Source organism: Ciconia boyciana, chromosome 15, assembly GCF_034638445.1.
Source record: "Ciconia boyciana chromosome 15, ASM3463844v1, whole genome shotgun sequence".
Classification (NCBI taxonomy): Eukaryota; Metazoa; Chordata; class Aves; order Ciconiiformes; family Ciconiidae; genus Ciconia; species Ciconia boyciana.
In genome coordinates, this window is record NC_132948.1 from 129,039 (window position 1) to 152,686 (window position 23,648).

At 54.3% G+C, this 23,648-nt stretch overlaps 1 long non-coding RNA gene across 8 annotated transcripts; it reads left to right on the plus strand.

The window, feature by feature from the left end:
- Nucleotides 1-10,546: 10,546 nt before the first annotated feature.
- LOC140659966 (uncharacterized) lies at nucleotides 10,547-19,617 on the plus strand. Of its 8 annotated transcripts, none has more exons than XR_012045282.1 (3): nucleotides 10,547-11,494; nucleotides 17,756-19,306; nucleotides 19,449-19,617. It is a non-coding gene; the product is annotated as an uncharacterized lncRNA (long non-coding RNA). The 8 variants fall into 8 exon arrangements; XR_012045285.1 differs by having other exon boundaries at nucleotides 17,756-19,010; nucleotides 19,258-19,617; XR_012045284.1 differs by having other exon boundaries at nucleotides 17,756-18,788; nucleotides 18,891-19,617.
- The last annotated feature ends 4,031 nt before the right edge of the window (nucleotides 19,618-23,648 follow it).

Below are 23,648 nucleotides of genomic sequence, written 5' to 3' on the forward strand. Positions count from 1 at the left end.
GCTGGGTGAGACTGGGGTCCGGCCGGCCAGGGTGTGGGGCTGAGCCCTGGGCTGCCTGTCCTGATGAGCGGCACCGCGCAGGCCTGCGCCTGGCTCCGCTGACGTGGCTCAAGGTCACAGGCAAGGCTGGCTCAGGGCTGAGACGCCAAGGGCTCAATCTGCCTACACTGCCTGTGCTGCTGCAGCGCTCAGGGCACCACTGAGCCTGCAGTGGGGGAGCACTGGGCTCTAGCAGAGATGCCAGCAGCCAAGGTCCCGTGCAGTGAGGGTGGCCAGTGAGTCCCGGGCTGGGTCGGCAGGAGTGCAGGGATGGGCTGGTGAAGCGATTCTCCCCCCTGCTCTGCACACCACATCCCATTTGGGGTTCCCTAGTACAAGAAAGACGTCACATGCTGAAGCGAGGCCTGTGGGAGCTACTGAGCTGGTCAGGGCTGGAGCTGGGCTTCCTTGGGCAGGAGGAGGGGAAGAGACGTGGGACCTTATCTACCCTGAACTTCAGGTCCTGGCAGGGCTCGTTCCTCCTCCCTTTGCATCCCCAGGCCAGCACAGGCATCGGGGTGATGCTTCCTATGGGGATGTCCTGCAGGCAGGGGCGTGATGTCTGCACTGTGCGGGTGACTGCCAGATCTGGGGCCTTGTCCATGTCTCAGAGCTGACACATCCCTGGCTGCCCCCACATCCAGCCTTGCCCTTTGCTCCAGCCAGCTGGCAGCGCTGGCTCCCCGCGGCGTGCAGGTGTGCAAGCATGTGTACCATGCATGCTGCCAGCCGTGTCCTGCTCATGTCCCCATGGGAGAGGCACTAGTGGATGGGGGGCACAGCTCTCCCCACTCTGGAGAAGGGGCTGTTACCCTGCTGGGGGCCAGAGGAGCCAGAGCCAGAGGAACCTGAGCTTTCTCCAGCGCAAGCAGGGAGGGGAGCTGGCTCTGCAGAGCCCTGGACAACCCTAGCCAGGTCCTGCATGTAAACACCAAGTGGCTCAAGGACCACCATGGGACACTGCCCTTGGTGTGGAGCATCCATGGTGGTATTGCATAAGGAATTGCTGCAGTACTGGATGCAAGCCTTTCTGCTTTCCACTGCCCTAAGCTGGAACTTACAACTTTGTGGAGATAAAAAGAAGAAAGGATGAACACATGTCCATCCTGTTCAGTAGGGCATCCAGGGCATCCATGGCTCTGGACATGGAAGGCAGAGCAGAGAAACAACTTCTTTATGTGAGCAAATCTCTTCTGAATGTTGGAAGCCAAAACAAGAGCTGGAGTGAGTGAAGGGATGATGCAGTTATTTCACACCTGAGCTGAGGTTATAAATTCAACCAGCTTCTAGATGCAGGGGAGACTCTTGAGGGCTGCTGTGGACTCTGCCATGCACCCACAAGTCCCTCCATCCCCCACTGGGACATGGTGGTTGGCACTCCTCAGCCGGCAGCCAACACCGCCTCTGCTTGGGTGCCACCACATCCGTCACCCACCTGTGCCTAGGAGAGCATGGGTCGAGCCATGCCTCCATGTCACATCTTTGTCCTACCTGCGTCTCCTCCTGGGGCACCAAGACCCCACACCGGGGCCACTCTGTCATGCTTCTGTGGGCACCCTCAGTACACAGAAGCCAGGAGTGCCCCCAGCGCCTCCACCCCAGTCCACTGGATCAGCGTGGCTGGGCTGGCAGGAGCAGAGCTCAGTCTTTCCATCAGCTGGTGGCACTGGGATGTGGTGAGAGTAGGGCTCTTCTCCTGCTTTTGTGGCATCTGTCTGCTCCTTGGCTGCCACCTGGGACCAGGGGCAGGGGTGGTGGGCTCAACTTGCCTGTGTCCTGCAGCCCTGGCTCTAGGGGAGAGCACTGTTTCAGGCTGGGGTTGCACTGGTGTCCATGGGTGCTTAGCCCACCCTGGGCAAGGACAGGCAGGGCATGCTCTGCCTGCACAGCCAGGCCCATGTGCCCAGCCCCAGGCCCTGGGGAGGCTGCGCTGGGGTCAGGATGTGGCGTGCACTCGGACCCCCTTAAAGAAAGGGCCATCCCTCTAGAATATATTTTCTAATATAGGTTTATGGGGGAAGGGATTAAAAAGGGGAGATTATCTTCTCTCTTGCAATTGCTAGACGCTCAGTGCAGAAGCTGGACTGGCTCCATCAGCTATTTTCAATGCAAGTCTTGGCTGCAGAGATGATGGGGAGTCAGATCAGGCTCCATGGTCATCTGTGGGTCCTGCAGCTCACAGGAATCCTCTCCTGCCCCGAGTCCCCAGCCAGGAGTGCAACCTCCTCAGGGTCTTTTCCAAGGGTCAAGGAACACCCTGAAGGTCCTGGGCAGCCTGGTCTAGGTGACCCTACTTGAGCTGAGGACTAGATGATCTCTACCCTCGGCAAGGTGGTGTTCCAGGCTTCTGGAGTTGCTTCCAGCAATAACCAACCATGATCTCTGTTAAACCGCCATGCCTATAAGAAAATACAGAAAGCCCCAAGACATAAGAAAAATGAAGATGAAAACTACCCCAAAACTTCCCCAAGACACACAGGTTCCTTGTAAGAGGTCAGATCCTGATGCTAGGAGGAAATTCCCACCATTTTCTGCTTTCCCTTAGCCCCTAGGTAATTCTCAGTGCCATTGTGTACTTGGGAGGTGCCTCATTTTACTGCCCTGGTGAACGCCTTCCTTTAAATTATGGGAACTACCTAGAAGGAAGCAGCTCTACAAGGAGGAGCTGGTACCTGGCTGATACATATCACTGCACTTCCAGGTGAAGGTCTGGTAAGTGATGAGTCAGCAGGACCTGGGTTGACCAACAACATGAGGAGCAGCAGCTCAGAAGCAGGGACCCACTTGTCAGCATGTGTTGAGGTTCGGCAGAAATCATGTGGGCTGGCAAGCTGGAGAGCAGAAAAGGTCACAGGGTTGGGGCATTTCTGGAAAGCACAGTCTCCTTTCTTTTGGTGTCCACGGTAAACCGTGTGCTGGTATTTTCATCCCTTTGGAAATGAGATGAAGGGATCAAAGCAGCTCAACAAGAGAAAAAATTCCTGCATGCTTCAGGTTTGCTTAACATTGTGTATGTTGGATCTGACTGTGAGCTTCTACAATTGATGGGGAGGTTTGGGTGCCTACAGCAGGAAGTGTTGTATTGTGCTAGGTGAATCATTAAACTGCAGAATAAGGCTAACAGGTCACAGCATGCATGTCTGCATTACTCCCAGCATGGGCAGAGTCCAGGCCGGCTGTGCAGCCAGCTCCACCTGGAGTGCAGCAGCCTCGTGGGGTCCTTCTGCTGGCAGGGCCACAGCCTGTCTGCCCTGGACTGCAGCCATCCATGTCACATCAGCATTGTCATACGGCTCAGCAAAGGGGTAGCGAGTGCAGAACAAGCCTAAAAGCTTGAGATTTCCTCCTTGAACCCCACACATCTGATAAAGCCAGTTTCCCCAGTTTTGGTAAAGGAAGTAGCCATATTCAGTTGGCCTTGGGCCCCAGGGGATTTCTCCTTCCTGCAGAGCTGAGTCTGGTGCAACCAGACCCTGGGCTTCTCCTGGCTCAATCCAATGAAATGGTTGTTGCGGTTCCCATTTGTAGGTCCATCCTAGAAACAAGGCAGATACACACAGGCACACAATTTCTACAGCAATTTCTACAGAGGGTGAGGCTGAGGAACAGCCACACGACTGAGCCTCCAGAGAAGAAGCTGCTGATGTTTACCAGCAGCAGGATGAGGCCAGCTGTGTCCAAGGGTGTTAAAGGGTGTCAGCAGTGACAGAGCAGGGCAGTAACACAGAGTAGCGATTCATGGAGTGAGCCCCGGGGCCCAGAGACAAGGTGACATTGCCGACACAAGGGATTGTGTGAAGGGGACCAGGGCTTGGGAGCTTCCTTGTCCCTGGCCAAAGACCGTGTCCTGCGCCTGTGCTGCCATCAGCGATGGTAGCACCAAAGTTTCGTGAGCAGCAAAGGGAGCCCATGGATGGGGAGCGAACCTGGCATAGAAAACCACCGAGTTAATTAGCAAATCCAGCTGCTCTTCCAGAAATCTGCTATTGCCGTATCCCTGAAGAAAGGGCAAGTGCTGGTCAGAAGGTGGCTTGTTTTTATTTTTGATGCTCACAGCACCTCCAATGTTGCTTTAATTCATCCTGGTGTTCATGTCAGTCAACTTGGAGGGCCAGGACAGCTTCACAAGCTCTCAAGCCTTGGGACTGCCTTTACCACTGTGGCCACACCACATGCACAGTCACCCTGTAACCTCCCACGCTCTGGGGCCAACAGTCACCTCTTCTGTGCTCTGTGCCAGAGGTTCTCCGGGCAGGCAGAGACAAGGTCTGATTTCTGTCAGTCTCTTTTGGATTCACACCATGGTCAGAGTGGAACTGGCTATTTTTCTTGGAAAGCACAAATAAAAACCCGGGAGGAGCCCCACGAGCATTGCAGCACACCTCCATCCCACACAGACGTTAAGTCAGGGTTATGTACTGGTGTGGTCTTCCTAATTCCTATCGCACAAACACCACCCTGATTACTCAAAGATGGAGAATTTGTGAGAAGGCACAGTTCCTTCTCACTCATAGTTCCATATTTCACTCACATTTCAATTAGTGATGATGCACTACCTGTGAGAGGCCAGGTCCTCAGCTGAGGGTGGTGACTGAGAGCAGAAACAGCAACTCTGACAGAGGAGACCAACACTCCGCTTTTATTGCATGCACGGCTGGGCAGCAAGTGGTGGCTCCTTCCTGATGGAGCACCACGCCTGCAGCCTTTCCAAGCAGGCCATGTTTTGCACCGGGCAGAAGACCCACAGGTGACCTAATGCATGGAGGTCCTCGAGGTTCCCCTGCCAACCTGGCACAGGGAAGAGAGGTGGTGGGATGGAGGGCACAGCTGGACTCCTGGTCCTGCAACAACAGGGAATCTCTGGCCAGAAAATGACCCCGAGGAGCTCTAGCAAGGGTCCGTGCTCAGTGCTGCAGAGGAAGGTGAAAAAACCCTGGGGACCTGTGCCAATCTGCCCAGGGGAAAAAACTCCTTCCTGACCCCAGAACTGGTGATGGGCTGTTCCCTGAGCAGGGTCCGGGGAGCTCCTGCGGGGGAGCGCGTTTGGGGTGGGCAGCCAGGTACCTTTTCCGCCCTGTTTGGTGCAGGTGCGCGGGTGGGCGTGGGACACCAGGCCCGGGACAGCCCTTGCCGACTCCTCTTTCCCGGGAAGGGCAGGTCGCTAGCGCCGTGTCTCTGTCCTGCGCCCATCAGGGTTTCTTTGCCCTGCCAGCTGCTGCCCAGCGAGGAGGTTTCGGCTGAGCTTAGCAGGGATGTCCCGGCACCCGCCTCAGGAGACCTCCTGCTTGGCCAGCGTCTTGACCGCTTCGCCTTGGCGGGGGCTCCGGCACCGAGCCGAGCCGAGCCGTGCCGAGCCCAGCCCAGCCCAGCCCAGCCCAGCCCAGCCCAGCTCAGCCCAGCCGGTCGGGGCGCAGCGGCAGGGGCGGGCAGCGCTGCCTGCGGGCGCGGTGCGGGTCCTGCAGCCGCAGGTGATGGTGGGCAGGAACCGGCCCCTCGGCACCGCGCACCGGGCGCTGCAGCTCCGCGTCCGGCTCCGCTCCGGCGGGGGAGCGCGGGCTCGGAGACCTCCTGCCCACGGCAGGGGTAGGTGGGCACATGGGGAGGGACGCTGCCAGGGAGCGGGGGGCTGGGGAGCGACCCGGGGGTCCCTGTGTCTCCGGCAGCCATTGCCCTGGTGACAAGGACAGCCATGCAAAGGGACGGAGCCGATTCTCGTGATTCCGGCGCTCTCTAGAGGCATAAAGTGCCAGCCAGGGCTAAGCGTGCGCCAGCCCTTGGCTGCACCCCCGGCAGACTTTGCCTTGTGCTCAGCCCTGCTGGCCAGCCTGTCGCTGCCGCCGGGCTCGTTAGCCGGCCGCGTCTGGGCTAGCCCCGCTCTCGGGACGGTACATCCCACGCGTGAAGCGTGGCCGGGGGTTGCCCGGAAAGTGGAACAACTCTGGAGCGTTTTCCTGCTGCTGCTGCTGCTGCTGCTGCTGCTCCCGTCCGCGCGATGTACGCGGCGGTTTCCCTCCCGGGTCCCCGCCGGTCTCTGCCCGCAGGACGTGACCCCTTGGGCTCCAGTGGAGCAGCCCTGCCCCGCGCGCGGGGGCTGGAAAGCAGCGCGATCCTGCCGCAGCTGCCGCGGGGACAGCCCACGGGGGAGAAGGGGTGGGCTGGGGGGAGGGTGGGTGCCGCGGGAGGACAGCGGGGCTGGGTGGGCTCTGGGCAGCACCGCCCGGGGCTGTCCCTGGCGGGGGTCTTCCCGTCGCGGCCGCGGGATGTTTGAGGACACGGGTGCCCGCTTTTCCAGGGAGGAGCGGAGGAGCTGGCAGAAGGAGCTGGACAGGAGCGTGAGGAAGGGCAGCTGCCCGGCTTTGTGCTCCCTGGGGACAGTCGGAGCTCCCAAGGGGCCGGGCCGGGCCTTCCCCCCCGCACCCCCGTTTTTGTCAAGATTTGCGCTCTGACTTCGTGTCGCGCTTAAGTGTACGTTGGGGAAGCTTTGTTTCCCGCCCCGCAAAGATAACGCTGGCTTTCCTGTAACGGATGAACAGGAATCTTTTCTAGAGCTGGAAGCAGAAGCTCCTTGGGTTTTGGCATTCAGATTTTCCTAGCTTGCTCCTGCCGGCATCCAAGGGGACCATAGATTTCAGGGGTGCCGTCAGGACATTACTCTGAGGGAGAGTATTCATTCCTGTTTCTGGACAAATATGTTGGCGTGATTTTCTTGCGTGATGCCCGCTTGATCTGCAGTTGTTGTTCTCCTTGGCAGGCTACGCTGCTGCTATACCTGATGCTGTATCCCGAGGAGAGGAGAGGAGCCGTGTGCCCAGGGACACTGGAGTTGGAGAGAGAGATGGGTACCTGTCCTTGCGCGACGAGTGAGCTCATGGCGACAGGGGCTGTCCTTTGGGTTTGCGTCTCCGTAGTCCCTGTGTGGGAGCCCAGAGCCGGCGTAATCGTCATGAATAGCCCTCTGCGTGTGTAAGGGAACGACATTCACCCATGGTTTCATGTCGAAGCTAAGAGGCCCTGCTTTGGGACAAGGGGGTGGAGCAGACGGCCTCCAGAGGTCCCTTCCAACCTAATTCTCTTTCCTGGGAAGATGAGCTCTTTGGAAGCGCTGACCCGACCTGGCGGATTGTCAGAGTTGCAGAGAGACGTGGAAATCTGTCCCCACATGCACCAAAAACCTCTGAGAGGTGGATGCTCTGTTTTTCTCTCCACACAGGTTTGTCACCTGCTGCCACTGCTTTGAATACTCCAGCAATACGCTTCCCCCTGGGCCTTTGTCCTCCGCCACCCTCAGCAGGTGCCTTGTCCCCCAGCGCGTCCTCCCCCAGCTCAGCAGTCGGAAAGGCACTCGCAGGACACACTGCAGAGGGAGGGAGGTCCACAGCCACCACCAGCAGCCTGGGTAGAGCTGGCAGCCCGTCTGTGCATTGCTAGAACCGCTCAGGATGAGGTGGAGAGCAGACGTCTGCTCTGTGCGTCAAGCAGACCCTCAAAAGTTACCCTCCAAACAGAGTCAAGCCTCTGGGGACGTGTCCTGCCTTCTCTTCTCCCACACAAAGACGTGGAGTGCAATGGAGCGTGAAGTAGAAAAGGTGCCACGTCCTGGGCCCTGGGGCCTGGGTATATCATCGGTTACCTTCTAGGGTACTGACCCTCTGTCGTCTTCTCCTTTTCTCACAGGGTTTTCCTTTCACACAGTATTAGCTGTGGGCAGTAGCGTGTGTTCGCCCCCTTGGTTTCATCAAAAGGTATCTTGAGAAGTTTTCTTGAGAACTCTGTTAGCTGCTGGTAAGTGCATCACAGCATGATGTAGGTGGGAAGGGACCTTTGGAGGTCTCTAGACCAGCCTCCCGCTCCAAGCAGGCTCAATTAGAAGAGGTTGCTCAGGTCCTCCTCTAGTTGAGCTTCCAGTATCTCCAGGGATGGAGATCCCATAGCCTCTCTGGTCCCTGTTCCACTACGTGAGCCATCTCATGGTAGTTTTTCTCCCTCACGTACCCCGTTGGAGTTCCCTGTGTTCTAAGGTGTGCCCACTGCCTCTTGTCCTGTCACCGTGCACCTCTCAGAAGAACCTGGCATTGTCCTCTCTGCCCCCTCCTATTAGGTAGCCGAAGGCAGCAGTTAGGATCCCCACAAGCCTTTGCTACTCCAGGCTGAATAAACCCAGCTGCCCCCACCTCTCCTCGTGCATCCTGTGCTCCCAGCCCCTGGTCATCTTGGTGGCCTCCGCTTGATTTGCTTCTGTGTGTCAGGGACTCTTTTTCTGTATTTCTCCGGGAGCCCCGAACTGGACACAGTACTGCAGATGGGGGCTCGCCAGGGCAGAGCAGTTTTTGTGAGGCTCCACGTTAACTTTGTTTGTGTCCCGACTCTGCTTACCCTCTACTGCTTTTTTGGGTAATAAAATGCAAGTTGTTATTCCAGAAGCTTAAGAGCGTCTCGTTCCCTGTAGGCTGCCGTGAACACTGTCTTTTGGTTTGGTTTGGTTTGGTTGGTTTGTTTTTTTTTTGACGAGAACGATGTTTGGGGTCTACAGACATTTCCTGAGAGGCAAGGAGGAGTCCGGATGCTCCCTAGAAGCACCAAAGTGGTGCAAGCGCTTGTCTGAGCCCGGTTCCCCAGGCTGGGCTGCTGTCAGAAGCCAGTGAGCACTGCCTGCCTCGTGGTTCAACAAGGAGGAGCTCCACATTGTAACGGCAAGGATGGCCTTTACAGAGCAAAGTGACATTCTGACTGTCCTGCCCCGAGGAGGCAGATCGGCATCTGCTTTTGTTGTGTGTTTAGGTTTTTAGTTAGTGAGTTAGAAGCCTCTTCTTTTATACCAAAATCTGTTTTTGTGGTTGGCACAAGGGAACTCATCGGGACGCTGTTTCTCCTACAAGTGTCACTGTTAGGGTTTCATGGGATAAAAAGTGGCTTTTTTTTGATCGTTGCTCAGCTAGGTCACTGATCATTGGAGCTTTTCGGTTGTGTCTGTTTTAGAAGCGCAACGTGGCTGCCAGAAAGGCTCAAGACAGCTATCCAAGGGTGTGTTTCCTCTCAGAAACCCCGGATGAGAGTGACGCTGCTGCTGCTGCTGCTGCTGCTGCATTTCTGTGGCCCTCCAGGAATCACACTCTGTGTGTGTAGCAGGGGAATGAAAAAATCTCTGGGCATCTTTGCATGAAGGGTGCCTAAACCAAGAAAAGGCAAACCTGACATCATCGATGTTTGGGAGAGAAAGGGATGAGCTACCCGTGCCGCTGTCAAGGGACTGTCATGAGGCACCAGAGTTAACGTTGAGTTGAGAGGCCTGGGCAGAGCCCAGACGCCTTGGAAAGCAGTTGCAAGACCTGCCACAAGGTAAAGGCCAAGTCCTCTGATGCTTTGGGCTCACACTGGAACCCAAAGCGCTCCAAGCCCCCAAACGCAGCTGCGGTGCCTCTGAAGTGCAGCAGCAGCAGCAGCAGCAGCAGCCAGCGCAGAGCAGCACGTGGCCGTGGGGAGCCGGAGCAGGGGGAGGTGGAGCAGGGCCCCGGGTGACCCGGAGCAGAGATGCAGCAGGGAGCTCTGGGGGGCAGAAAGGGAAGAAAAGGAGCTGTTGTGGCGGCTGAGGATCGAGCCCCAGCCTCCCTCGCGGCAGGTCAGACGTCTCCCGGAGCCTCCCCCCACCTGCGCCGCCGCCTCTGCAGCACGGCCCCGGCCACCTCCAGCACCCGCCACCGGCACGTCCTGCCCCTCTGCCCCCTCCCACGGCTGCGCCAGGGCTGGAAAGGGGTTGCCGTGCTGGGGCGCACGGGGCGCTTTCTGCCGTGTCCTGCCACGTCACGTCCACCCTTCCCCTCTGCAGCTGGGGCCGGTCCCCAGCGTCCCCGGGGACTTGCCCGCAGCCCTGCTGTGCCAACGATGCAGCGATGTGCTGCGGAGCGAGCGTCGCCAGGGCCTCTGAAACGGGGTCCCCCTTGATCAGAAAGCTCATCAACAAGCCGTCCCGTCCCCGCCTGAGGTGTGCTGGCGGGGTCCCCTCCACAGGCGTCCTCACGGAGGCATCTCTGGCTGGACCAGGAGACCCCCCCGGCCTCCCCACGGCACAGCTGTCGTCAGAGACACCGCGGAGCCCGTTCCCTGTCCCCGGTGGCCGGAGTTTGGCCGCGTCCCGGTGCACGCAGCCAGGAGTCGGTCGCGCTCTGACCCACCCGATCAGCTCAAGGCACGAACGTGCCAGTCGGGAGGCTTTCCCCCAAAAGCGCGGCAGGGCTGTGCCCCGTGGAAGGACGCGGGTACGCAGGGGTGCAAACGCACCCCTGGGCAGCACAGTCCTGCCCGCCAGCCCCTCGTCACCGCCAGCACCCCGAGGAGAGCCCGGCCTCGCCTGCAGCCGCCCCCCGCTCTGGCGCCGCCGCCGGGACCCCCCGCCCCAGGCGGGCACCGGCCCCTCGCCCAGCGGCGGGGCGGGGCGGGGCGGGGCGCGGTGCGGTGCGGTCCTCCGCGCCGCTTGGGGGCGCGGCCCTCTGCCGGCGCCGCTCGGCTCGGCTCGGCTCGGCTCGGCTCGGCTCGGCTCGGCTCCGGCCGCAGCCCCGGCCCGGCCCCGCCTGAGGCAAGGGCGGGCGGCGGGGCCGGTGGCCGTGGCGGGGCCTCTTCCCCTTCAGTGGAGCGGTGGGCTGCCCGGTGGTCGCCAGCGCCGGGACTGCCCGGGGGCCTCGCAGGCCGGCAGCGCGGCTGAGGAGGCGGCGGCGACGGCGGCATCATCTCCCCTCTCGGCGGGCCGGGGCGCTGGGCCGGCGTCCGCGGCGGGTCCCGGCCTTCCCCCAGCAGGCCCGGGCAGCCCCGGCCCCTGCCTCCCGCCCCGGGGCTGCGGGGGCAGCAGGGGACCGCCTCCCGCTGGTGGCTGCCCGGCGGAGGCCGGCGGGCAGCGGGGAGGCGTGCGGGTGTGGAGAGAAACGAGTTTCTTCCGGCTGTACCCGCCGGGGCTGCGGGGACCCACGGCAGCCGGGGGTGTCCCTCACAGCCCGGTGTCGGTCACGGACCGCGACACAGTCCTGCCCGGGCTTTCTTGCCAGCCCGCGGGGCGAGAGGCCTGTAGAGCTTCAGGGACGTTGGTAGTGACGTTTCCAGGGCAGTGCCGCTGAAGGCGGGGTAGCCATCAGCTCGCAGTCTGTCCTCTAATCCTGCTGGAAAATACCCTGCTTTGTTGGAGCGGACACTGGAATCAGCGATGTTCTGACTTGCAGGAGATCTGTTCTCTCTGCAAATGTCCTCTAGAGGAAAAACTGCATGTAATCTTTTCTTCTCATATGACAGAATGAGATCCGGTGGAGGGTTTTAGTAATTTACCTTGGAGTCTCCTGCTTCCCTAGGCTGGCATTCAGGGAGAAAGAAAGATGGCGTTGAAACCATTTACCTGTCCGTTGCCCGAAACAAGGTTTCTTCATGCAGGCAGGCTTGTGTACAAATTTAAAATCCGGTATGGCAACTTCAACAGGTAAGCATGGTAAAGCTGAAAAGTCAACCTGCAGTTTGATGACTGCATGTAGCAGTGAGTTAATATGAGACCCTAAACTGAGGTCTTGGGGGCTCCTCATTTCCTGCCTTCCTTCCCTGACCGTGAAAGTGGTCACTTAAAAGTTGCTACTGTATTTGCACACGCTGAGCATTGGCCTGAGAGAGTAATCTGAGCTGTAAGAAACGCTCCTGTTTCACTGCCATGTGTGGATTTTGTGCTTCAGTGGAAAAAGAGGCTGTTTTTGCTGACAGTATTTTGAAATTTTGTAAGTGTTTAACTGAGAAGCTGTAGAGCCTTTGGAGTGGTTTAACCCCAGGCGGCAACTAAGCCCCACACGGCCGCTCACGCGCTGCCCCACAGTGGGATGAGGGAGGGAGCCGGAAGGGTACGAGTAGGAAAACTCGTGGGTTGAAATAGAGACAATTTAATAAGTAAAGCAAAAGCCGCACGCGCAAGCAAAGCAAAGCAAGGAATTCATTCACCGCTTCCCATCAGCAGGCAGGTGTTCAGCCATCTCCAGGAAAGCGGGGCTCCATCACGCGTAACGGTGACTTGGGAAGGCAAACGCCGTAACGCCGAACGTCCCCCCCTTCCTCCTTCTTCCCCCAGCTTTATATGCTGAGCGTGAGGTCATATGGCGCGGAATATGCCTTTGGTCAGTTGGGGTCAGCTGTCCCAGCCTTGTCGCCTCCCAGCTTCTTGCGCACCCCCAGCCCCCTCGCTGGCGGGGTGGGGTGAGAAGGAGAAAAGGCCTCAACTCTGCGTAAGCACTGCTGAGCAGTAACGAAAACATCTCTGTAGTATTGTCCTGGTTTCAGCTGAGATAGAGTTGATTTTCTTTATAGTGGCTGGTATGGGGCTATGTTTTGGATTTGTGCTGAAAACAGTGTGGATAACACAGAGATGTTTTAGTTGTTGCTGCACTGGTCAAGGACTTTTCAGCTCCCCATGCTCTGCCAGGTGCAGAAGAAGCTGGGAGGGGACACAGCCAGGACAGTTGATCCAAACTGACCAAAGGGCTATTCCATACCATATAAAGCTGGGGAAGAAGAAGGGAGGGGGGACATTCGGAGTGGTGGCGTTTGTCTTCCCAAGTCACCGTTACGCGTGATGGAGCCCTGCTTTCCTGGAGATGGCTGGACACCTGCCTGCCCACGGGAAGGAGTGAATGAATTCCTTGCTTTGCTTTGCTTTGCTTGCGTGCGCGGCTTTTGCTTTCCCTATTAAACTGTCTTTATCTCAGACCTCGAGTTTTCTTACTTTTGCTCTTCCGATTCTCTCCCCCACCCCAGTGAGGGGGGAGTGAGCGAGCGGCTGTGTGGTGCTCAGTTGCTGACTGGGGCTAAACCACGACAATTATCCCCAGTTTTCAGCACAAATCCAAAACGCAGCCCCATCCAAGCTACTGTGGAGAAAATTAACTCTATCCCAGTCGGAACCAGCACCGCCTTGGAGCTCTGTGCTCAAAGTATGTACTTATTGCTTGGGCTGTCTGCTGTTAGCAATGTGCCTTTCGCTGGCCTTGCAATCTGGCGCTCAAGTGTGGATGTAGAAAGAGTCTTTGGAGAGTCTCCCTGGCTGCTGGCGGTAGATGTTTGTTGTGCTCTCGGGATTTTTTCTCTCAAGGTTCCCTTTCCGCTGCCACTCCTCTTTCAAATGCGTTTGTGACAAACCTGTCCTGTTGTTTGGAAACGACAGCATGCCTCTCCTGCAGGCAGAGGGGCTGAGCAGGACTTTTAGGATAACTGCTTCTCTCAGTTTCTGGAAGGCACTGTAGTGGCAAGCCTGAGAAATGAGAGTGAAGGGAGAGTGTTTTAGTCTGTGGTACTGCTGGCATGCAAGGCAGAGAAGGGAAAACAGCCTGTGGGTGTGCAGGGGACAATGAGTAGGAGGGTTGTGGGAGGTAACAGTTGTGTGGTAAGCCTCAACTAGGCAGTTCTAGTTAGGAGCCAGCAAAGAAACTAAAGCACAGGGTGCTGAGTAGTCTGGTCACCTGGGGAAGATGTCAAACAAGTAAAGAGGATGATCCTTCAGAGGTGGAAGAAGACTTTTCCTGAGGGTATTGCCCTGGAGGAATCTGCTTGTGTCTGCTGGTCCAACCCATAGAGATGACGGGCAAGTGCTTTTGCGAGTGGGCAAAACGTTGACCAGCTCACTCAAGTTGCTCTGGAGCTTTTGGTTTGAGAGGGAACTCGGAATCCTGGAGGCTGCAATCTGTAAGAATCACAGAACTCTGAGCTACTCTGGAAAAGGCGCTGGAGCTGCTCAGTTTTCAGGGTAGTATTGCAAACCAGGTGCTTATAGATTGTGTCCTGCTGAAGGAGTGTTCTGTAGAGCTCAAAGTTGGTCTGAAACTTTATGATTTGTTGCTGCCTCAGCCCCTGATAAATATTAATAAAAACCCCCAAAGCAGTGGCTCAGCATAATCTGGCTCCCTGTGTACATCCTTCAAGGCTGTGATCGTCATCAGACAGCAGTTCAAGGTTGGTGCCCTCACAGGCTTTTGGAAGGTCTTACAAACCGTTGAGGTTAAATCTCTTTTCAGATGGTGGCAACCGTGCAGAAACTAGGACTGAGATCCTTTTGAGTCAGCAAGTATCCCTGCATCAGAGAAACAGAACAGCGTTGTGCCGTCCCGAAAACCCTGTTTTCATGCGAGGGAGGGTGCAGCAGGGTTAAAATGCCATAGGCGGTGACTCAAGCATCTGCCTATAGAGTGGTTTTATGAGCGTGAGTGAATTTCCTTTTGCAATCAGATGTGCGCAGAGATTGCCAGAGCCTCGGTTTACTCTGGAAGTGACTGTTGTTAGCTGCAGAAGAATGGAAGAGAATGTGCTATGAACATCATGCCCATTGGGCTGTCTCCAGACCTGAAGCTACATTAAATCTCACGCCACACTCGTCTCCTTTTTCCTTTGTAGGCTGGCTCTTTGAAATTCTGTTGCATGACTTTATTTTGGGATGAATCGAAACGCAGTTGTTTCTTTAGCTTTGCTTATGAGCATTTTGCTGGAATAGTGTCAGATCCAGGAGGATTAACCTTCCTGCTTGTTTTGTTCTCTGTGTTGGTTTTGGAGAGGAAGGCGTGTTGTCTGTCTTGTGGTGTCGGGTAGTGTTCAGGAGATCCTTGAAATGCTGCTCTTGTCTGTGACTAAGCTCTTTCCCTCAGCGTAATCCCTTTGGAAGGCACTGCCCGTCGTGTGCGTATGTTTCTGAACAGCCTGCAGGTGTTTGATCTCCTGATGGTCAAGAGAGCACTACGTTTGTTGGAGTTTGGCAGTCTGTCATTGCCCCTGCATGTCTCATGGTCTGTGTGCGTTGCAGCATCAGTTCTTGCACTTCATCGTTCTACTTGCGGGAACAGGACACGAGACTTTTGCAGCACCTCTTGTGTTTCATAGCATTGTGTTTCATTCCCCACCAGTGTCCTTTCTCTGTGCAGATGGCCTTGCAGGCATCTCCCTCTTCTTGAAACAGCGTCATGCCTTTTCTCACTCTGGCATCGGAAGGCAGATTTACGACAGGGTAGTTCCAGAGGGATTGGCAGTTACTTTCTAACCCACTGTTCTCAAAGACCTTCTCAGGAGGGGAAGATTCTTTCTCTTTTAGCCCACAAGCTTAAGAGGCTGCTCTGACAGAGCTGCTGTTAGGCACACCCTTTAGGTGACAGGGTCTTCCCCAAGACCCCTGTTCTCCTCCTCCTGGCTGTTGCCCATCCTCCCAAATGTCCCAGTGCATTTCATCCGTTTTCCAGATACCGCTACCCATTTTAAATTTAGTTCAAATCCCTGCCACACTACTGCCTTCCTGGCCTTTTCCCTCTCCAACTCTTATGACAGAGCCTTATCCGAGGAGGCAAACTCATTCCTCTTGGGACTGTCCACAAAGAAAGTTGCCTCGTAGTATCAAAGGAACAGCTGCTTCTCCCACTGTTCCTTGGGAGGTGAAGAGTTGCATCAAATACCTGGATTTCTGCATGTTTCTGCATGATGACGTGCTGCCCCCATTTCAGGAAGCTTTTGGACCTCTCCACAATTGGCTGAGCCTTTACGCAGATGTCGTCCGTGGTCGTCTGTGGGCTTGCTTGAAATCTCAGGTGGCCAGGGCGTACTGCCTGCTTGCTCCTGTAGAACTGGTTTCAAGGGGCCAATCCCAGCATAGTTGCTCTGCAGGGATTCACTGCATAGACAATAACCTGCAATAGCCTGCTAGTTGCATGGTTCCCTTCAGCCTGCACAGATAAACTCTTGTATTGAAACAGCCCTCACCTTGTTGTGAGCCCAAAACTTTCTTCCACAAGAGGGGTTTTTGACAGGTTTGTTGGATTTTCAAGATAGGAAGGAAGTCTCCTTGGTAGAGGCGCCTGGTAACTCCTCAGGAGCATTCAGTACAGAAGAACGTCTCTAAAACAAGCAGGCTTATTCGTCTCTAAAACCTGCATGACTTTTTTTTTCCCCCCAGCTTACCTTTGCGGGATTAGTGACAGGTCTCTACTCATGCCCTTTCTGGCTCCTTTCCTCAGGTGCTCCAAACACTCTGTTGGTGGGATAAGGGTCATCCTCTGCAAGATGCTTTTTTATTCCCCACTTTGCTATAGTCACTGTCCCCAGGATGCCTCTGCTCCTCGTACAGTGGCTGAGTTTCCCAAACATTGGAGTCCTTGAAAGCTGGAGCGCCAGGTTAGCGTGTTGGACCCTGAGAAATAACGTGGTAGGTGGCGGACATCGCCGTAACCTCATATTGTGTTAACTAATGTGGGAGGACATGTCCTGAGCTCTTTCCGGGTAAACTGGAACTGTGATGAATGAATCATCAACTCAGCAAATAGCAGTTCAGGTGAGAAGAACCTTCTCCAGAACAGATGCTCGTGCCACCGTGACTCGTACCTGAAATTGGCCCTACTCAGGGCACTGTTACACTGAGAGGGATGTCCGAACACAAACCGTTGTCTTTACGAATACTGGACCAGATACTACGAGTACCGCATGAAATCACGGGCAGATGACCTCTCCCTTCTGTGCATTTTTAGGAGGTCAGAGCCAGGTGCTTCTGTGACATGCTCGCCGTTTGGTTTGCTTTCCATTTGGTTTCTTTTGGTATTCAGGATGAGAAGAAAGATTAGGTTTAGGAACAAACGTATCAGTAGCTCCTGTACTTTCTCAGGATTCTTCTGGTCATTCCTCCGGGGCTCTTGTTCAGTTTATCAGCGGTGTATGACTTTGGATCCCAATCCACCTGGTGTTTTTGAATGCATCTCAACAAGGGAAGGGGCTCGTTAAGCATAAAGGAAATCTGTCTACTTAGTACACGTCGGATTGACTTTACAACATTGGCACTCGATTCAGGAGGAGGAGCGTGGAAGTGCCGCAGTCACATGGCTGTTAAATAGACTGCATGTCCAGCTCTCGTCCAAATGCCTTCTAGGCCTGCGATTTTGACAGTAGGCTCTCTGGTCAGGGTGATTGGAGTCGAGCCTGCGCCTCTTTCCACTTACCAAGTGCGCCAGTAGCAGTCAAAGAAAGAAATGAAGAGAACTGAGAGACGCTCAGCCTGTCACTGCAGATAACTTTCCTAGCTTAGTTAATCCTCTGAGACTAAACTGCAAAGGTCTCAGGCCATCTGAAGTTTAGGAGGTTGCCTGAACCTGAGCTTAATGCAAGAGAAACACCTTCAGGGAGTGGATCTATTCTTCTATTATCTTCTCTCTATGACAAGGCTGGTTTACTCTCTTAAAGAAGCTTTCATGCCGATTTTGTTGTTTGTGGTCCTTTGTATTGCTGTTAGCCATCCTAATGGGTATTCCTGGCTCAGCTCTTGCTTCCGGCACTTTTCACTTTTGTCCCTTCCCTGTTACTCTGTTTCTTGTGAGTATGTCTGAGCAGGGCTGATGTCTAGGGGCCTGTATTGTCCAGTGGCTGTTATTTCCCACAGCACCTCTGTTCATGTTTTTAAAAATCTCTGCCTATGCCACAGCTGCTGTTATTCTTTCACCATCGGCTAGATTAAAGTCACTCAATGAATTACAGCTTTATGTTGGGCCTGTGAATGTCCTGAGGAGGGAGGGGTAGAAATACATTGGTGAGGAAAGTCCTCATAGTAGCAGGAAAAAAAAGAAAATCACAGAACAAGAGAGTAGACCTTGCCTTTTAGTTCTTAAAGCAAGCAAGCAAACAAACAGAAATCTCCCATGCAACAGAATTTTACATTGTGTAAGAGTTCTTGGGTTCCTTTTCCTTTCAGAATTCCTCCAAAGAAAAGGAGTGTGAGTTTAGTCCAGCATCCCTTACCGTGGGCTGTAACCAAGTGGGTTTCTGTAAGTAAGGAATTCCTGGATTGTTTCATTCAAATGGGTCATATGAAATCAAAAGCTGTAAGGATTACATTGGTATTAGTTTTCCTTTAGAAATTGTGTTTGGTGTTTTCCAGCGTGTGAGATTAGGAATTAGAAGCACCGGAAAGCGGTAGGTCACCAGTGATTTTGGCTGAGACTCTCATCCCGCGTAATGGATTCCCACCCGTAGAGCTAGGCTGCGCAGCTCTTTCAGAGCTGGCCTGCGAGATGGGAGCCTACCTCCGAATCGGTCTGCATTGTGATTGCTTTGAAACCGCCCAGGCGTCACGTCAGTCAGAGTCTGGACCCACCTCTCAGTTTCAGGGTCTGCCGTTGGGTATGCAGGGAGTGTGGAGGGAGCAAGCTTGTGGTTTTGTACTTGCTGCTGTTTCTTACAGGGGCACCTGTGGAATCTAAGCTTGAACGAAGAAGAGCGAGTGGTCAGGCTGAGGGTGCGATGCAGGTACCGCAGCAAATGAACCAAATGGTAAACAAAGGAAACGTGGAGTCAGAAGGAAGAGGTCTCTCCAAGTTCTGGAGAAGGTACTAATCCTGCAGCTATGAGCAGATGCAGTCCTGGCTCTGTCCGAGCCTGTGTCAGAGACCGTGCCTGGTTCTGGCAGTTCAGGTGATTCTACATATCCATCTTGAAGAATGGATACCTCTTTTCTGTGGTTAAACCAAAGTCTCCCAAGGCAAAGGAACACTCAGGGACGTCCTTTTGTCTTGTGGTAAGGTGCAGCATTCCCAAGACATGTTCCTCTTCTGAGCTGTCTTTGGGAAAAAACCTCCTCACGGGAGAGTTACTGACCTCAGTCCCAGCCCTCATACGATGTGGCTTTTATCAGCTGAGGAGTGCCATCTCCAGCCCAATTTCTAAAGGACTTGAACAGCGCCCCTTCTTGCAGGGCCTTCCTGGGACAGACCTTCAGTCCCGCTAAGGTAAGTATGACCTTTATTTGGCCTCTTAGCAACTGTGGCCTTTGTAACGTTGACTCCCAAAGACACCATTTTAAACCAAAAGTAAAGTAACCGTGCCAACAGTTGCTGGGCATTGCTGACTAAACGAGTGCTCTAAAGCTGTCGAAGCTGTATCCCGCAGGAGTAGTCTGTTCCCTGCACAGCCCAAGTTGAACGTCGGCAGTAACTGTGTTTGTTTGATAGGTGAGTTAGTTTTGGAAGAAATAAAACTTCTCGTTAATCATAATGTATGCCAGTCCCTTTAACTATTGAGACTAGACCATTACGGCACAAGTTATTCTTTATGTTTCCTCTGTTTTTTCAGTCTTCCTCTGTATTATTTTGTGCTGGGCTTGTGTCTTTCTGGTGGACAGAAATTACCTTGTTATTACAGTTCTCAGAGAAGTATTTTAAGTGTACTGTGCCCTTGTTGTTGTTGTTGTTTCCCCAGCATAATCTTTTTGCCACTACAGCATCTTTTTGGTGGAAGGAACTGACCTGTAAGTACTAATACCTTGTGGAAAGGTAAACTTGTAGCATGAATGTGGGGTTGCATTGTTTCTTTTGTAATTCAGCTTTTCACATTGCTTGTCTCAGCTATTAAATGCTTTAAATGAAACTCTACTTTGTTTACATTTTCAGGTTAACGTACTGAAGATGTTGGGTTAGAATGTCTTTTTCTTCACCACCTAGAGTTTTTGGAGAAGGAGCAACAAGCTTTAAGATTTTGATCCTTGAGCGTCATAAATCGGGAACTTTACCTTTAAAAGTCATTCTATGAGATTCTAATAAAAGAAGCATCAGCTTGGAACTGCGTGTTATTTTAATCGGTCCTACCCTGGCAGAAAACACTCTTTCCCTCCAAGAAGAAGGAGAGGTTTCTAGTATTACGTGGACTCCTGTACTATGCTTCACAGCATTAAAAAGGTCAAAATGGGTGAAAATATTTTGCATTAGACTTTACCACTACACTACAGCTTGCGTAATTACTTCTGCCTTCGATATGTAGTGGGATGAGGCTGGGAGTTAAGATTTCAGACGTGCCTAGGGCATGCTCAGGCAGCTTTTTGCCATCACGCTAGTGCATGTGCGATAAACCGTCTTTGTTCAGCTGTCTCCTGAGCTGAGACACCGAACGTGCACGATGCTAGTCTAACGCATAACACTGAGCGGTTGTTACTTTACCAGGAGCAACATGCGGCCATTTAACTGCGTCTCAGGGGTAACTTGTCTGGCAGAATGAGATGATGCTCTAAACGAGTCAGATAACGCAACATGTGGTCTGTTTGGCTTCTTTCCACCCTGGTCCACGGATTATCCACCCTACATACCGATGTATTCATTCCTGGACTCCCGTCAGCAGTGAAACAATGCTTTCCCTCCAAGAAGAAACGGAGCTGAGAAACTAGTTCCGTTTATCCGGTTCTCCTTAGTCCTGTCCCACAAACACTGGTAAAGGCTGAGTGCACCAGGATTCAATCCCTTGTACTGGGGGACTGTACAATGAGATGGACAGTGGTGAGGGCCAGGAAGTGGATAAAGAGTTGACCAGCTGGACAACAAGCCATAAATAAGGGAAGATATCCATGAGTTGATCTTCTTTAGCACTGGCTATGCCAAGAAGATGATGTCCCACTGTCCTGATCTGACGTGCAGCGGCATAAAAAAGGGCCTTTACCCTGCAAGAGCTGGGACTGTTCAGCCTGGAGAAGAGAAGGCTCAGGGGGGCATTTGACCAACGTGTGCCAGTACCTGAAGGGAGACTGCGGAGAGGACGGAGCCTGGCTCATTGCACTGGTGCCCAGTGGCAGGACCAGAGGCAGTGGGTTCAAACTGGAGCACAGGAGGTTCTCTCTGCACGTCAGGAAACGCTTTTTCCCCGTGAGGGTGACCGAGCCCTGGCACAGGTTGCCCAGGAAGGTTTTAGAGTCTCCCGCCTTGGAGATCTTCAGACACCGTCTGGACGTGGTCCGGGGCAGCTGGCTGTAGGTGGCCCTGCTTGAGCAGGGGGTTGGACCCAATGACCTCCAGAGGCCCCTTCCAACCTCACCCACGGTGTGATTCTTTGAATATTTCCCGAGGGAGTTTCCTTCCCTTGCTAACCTGTCAGTATCTCGATCCATGAGTTTTTTCTCACTTTTGCCCTTCCGATTCTTCCCCCCATCCTGCTGAGGGGGGAGGGAGCAGCTGGGTGGGGGCTCACCACCCCGCGAAGGGGCTGCAGCCTGCAGAGGAGCCAGGCGGGAGCACAGGCAAAGCGTGAGACACCGCTGTGCAGGGACCCTGAGCCCTGCACCCCTCGTTGCCCGGCTGACGGGACCGAGTGTGACCTGCAGCAGTAACGAGCGGGAGGAGAGGAGTCTGGGGTGAAGCTGAGCCTGGGAAAGGGGAGGAAAGAAGTTAAATTGGTCTACTTCAAATGAGCGTGATCCATGTCTACCTCTGCTGGGGAATCTGGCACTGTCCCGCATGAAGGAGCACTGTCATCCCTGAGGCCAGGCATCTTTTGGGCAGCCTAGCGCTGCTCAGGCACCAAGGACTAAGCTGTACCTTGTGAGATCTTCCCTCTCACCGACCCCTACCAGAGCAGACACAACACAGCCTGGTAACATCCCCTGAGGGCTTCAAGTCTCTCCAGTGCCTTTCCTGTAAACTCACCTGCAGGCAGGGTCAGGGGGAATTACCAAGGAGGGGTAACCAAAAGCCATGCCATGTATTAAAAAAAATCAAAAGTCAACGTTTTCATCTGAGCGTGTACTGTACCCGTAAACCAGACTGACACGGACGGAGGTGCGGTCAGGAGACACGGACAGGTAGGTACATATGAGCACAGGAGGATGGAGAGAGAGATGGTGACAGACCTGAATTACTGACAAGAATCAGTAGAGGAAATCTGGCCCAGAATTAGGCAGACAAAAGTAGGGGAGGACAGATGTGAGAAAGAGAAAAAATGCTTGTTGAATTGTTAGCAGAAAGACACCCAGGCAGCTGGCCGCATGGTGGTGTCAGTGGTGAGGTCGGCGGAGGAGGAATACTTTGCTGGCTGAAGCTACAGCACGCACACAAAGACATTTTGATTTCTCAAACTGGAAAATGCCATTAGAGAAGTATGGGCAATATTTGCAAGACGTGCATCCGTTTTGGAAACGTCATTTTAGGCGATAAAGAAAATGGTTTAATCAAATCTAAACAAAAATGTTTTTAATTTTAACTGGGATAGGCATCCCGTTAACTTCAAGAAAGCATCTTGTTCCTTAAACAAGTGGCCTTCTTCTAAAAGGAAAGGGAAGGATACTTAAAAAAGACCAAGCAGAAACAAGCAAGCAGGGCTATTTCTCGGGGGACTCTTCCCTCTCTTCCCCATAAACGCTGGAAAAAGGCAGACGCTTCCAGACGTACCTGGGCTCACGGCACCGATGCCGTATTGTTGGCACTGGTGACTATGGACCTTGGTGCTCCTCGCAGCCAAAGTCAGTGTGATCAGGCCGGAGAGCTCGTTGGTGAGAGAAGTCGGAACTGGAAAAGGCTTCTCCGTTTTTCCTCTTCACGCAGAACATTTCTGTGCTACTTACCCACCCCCCAAAAGGGGGGATCTCATCTGCCCTGATGCTGCTTGTCCTGCTTCTGGCTTTGCCAGTCATTCGTGCGTATTCAGCGGAATGTCCTGCCTCTCTGTGGTCCCCTGTGCTTGTTCTGTTCTTTATTTTGTGACTTCTGGCACTCAAAAGCCTCCTCTGTGCAGCTCTACATGGCTCGGCCTGCTCCTAGAGCGGCCCCACTGCTCACACACTTGTGTAAAAGCTTGCGTAGGATATATAGCATATAGTCTGTGCAGTCCCTGACAACACCCTCAGAGAGAGCACGTGCAGGCAGACAGCCCTTCTCCTTGCGGGAGAAGGCCGGGCACTGCACAGGGTAGGTGCTCTCAGCTTGCTCTTACCAGCCAGAGGAGCGGGACAGCTCCAGCCCTGAGCAGGCACCTCTTGCCACAGGCAGAGGCTGACCGTGAGCTGCCTGCTCAGAGGCAGGACGGTGCGGTGGCCCTGTCTGAGAGGATGCTTAAACCTCCTCTGCACACGAACCCCAGGAGGGAAAGGGGATAAGGAACTGCGGCGGGGGGAGGGACGGAAGGCCCTAAAAATGAGAAAAGAAATGCATGCCTGAGAAAACCGGGAATAAGAAGTACGTTGTCCAGGGAGAAGAGAAAACGAGGGAAGACCCTCGGCTTCCCCCCGTCCCCTGTCAGCAGCAGTGTCGGCGCGTGTGTGGGCTGTCTCCCTGCACAGCCCTGTGGCTCTCCCTCGGCATGGCTCGCGGCTCTTCTCTGCGGACGTTCCTGGGACCCTGCGTGGGTGTCCCGCTGCTGTGGGGGTGAGCAAGAATCTCAACAGGACTGCTGCAGCAGGCTCTGTCCTGGGAACGGGGAGCGGTGATGGAAGTGGGGGTCAGGCTGGCTGCGGGCTGACAGTCAGATCCCATTTTCTGGCTAAGAGGGATTTATCCACCACTGAAGGTGTTCTGCCACCCTGCAGTTCTCCCCGGCTTGACCCCTGGCACCGTTGTGACCTCTCTGCCGCTATGGCTGGACTGCTGTTTGGGGTTTTAAGGCAGCAATCTGATGTTTGGATGTTTTGGAAAACTGAAGAGAACTGAAAGAGTTGTAATTCGGGGTCCTTCTCGTGCTCCCTGCCGAGAGGCACCTTTACTGCCGGCAGTAAAAAGGGGGTTTAAGCAGCGGGCACTTGTGCTGCCTTCTCTCCGGCACCCATGCATGAAGTAGAAGAGAAGGAAGTGCGAGCAAATCCATTTTGGCAACGGTACCGAGCAACAGGAGCCGACCTG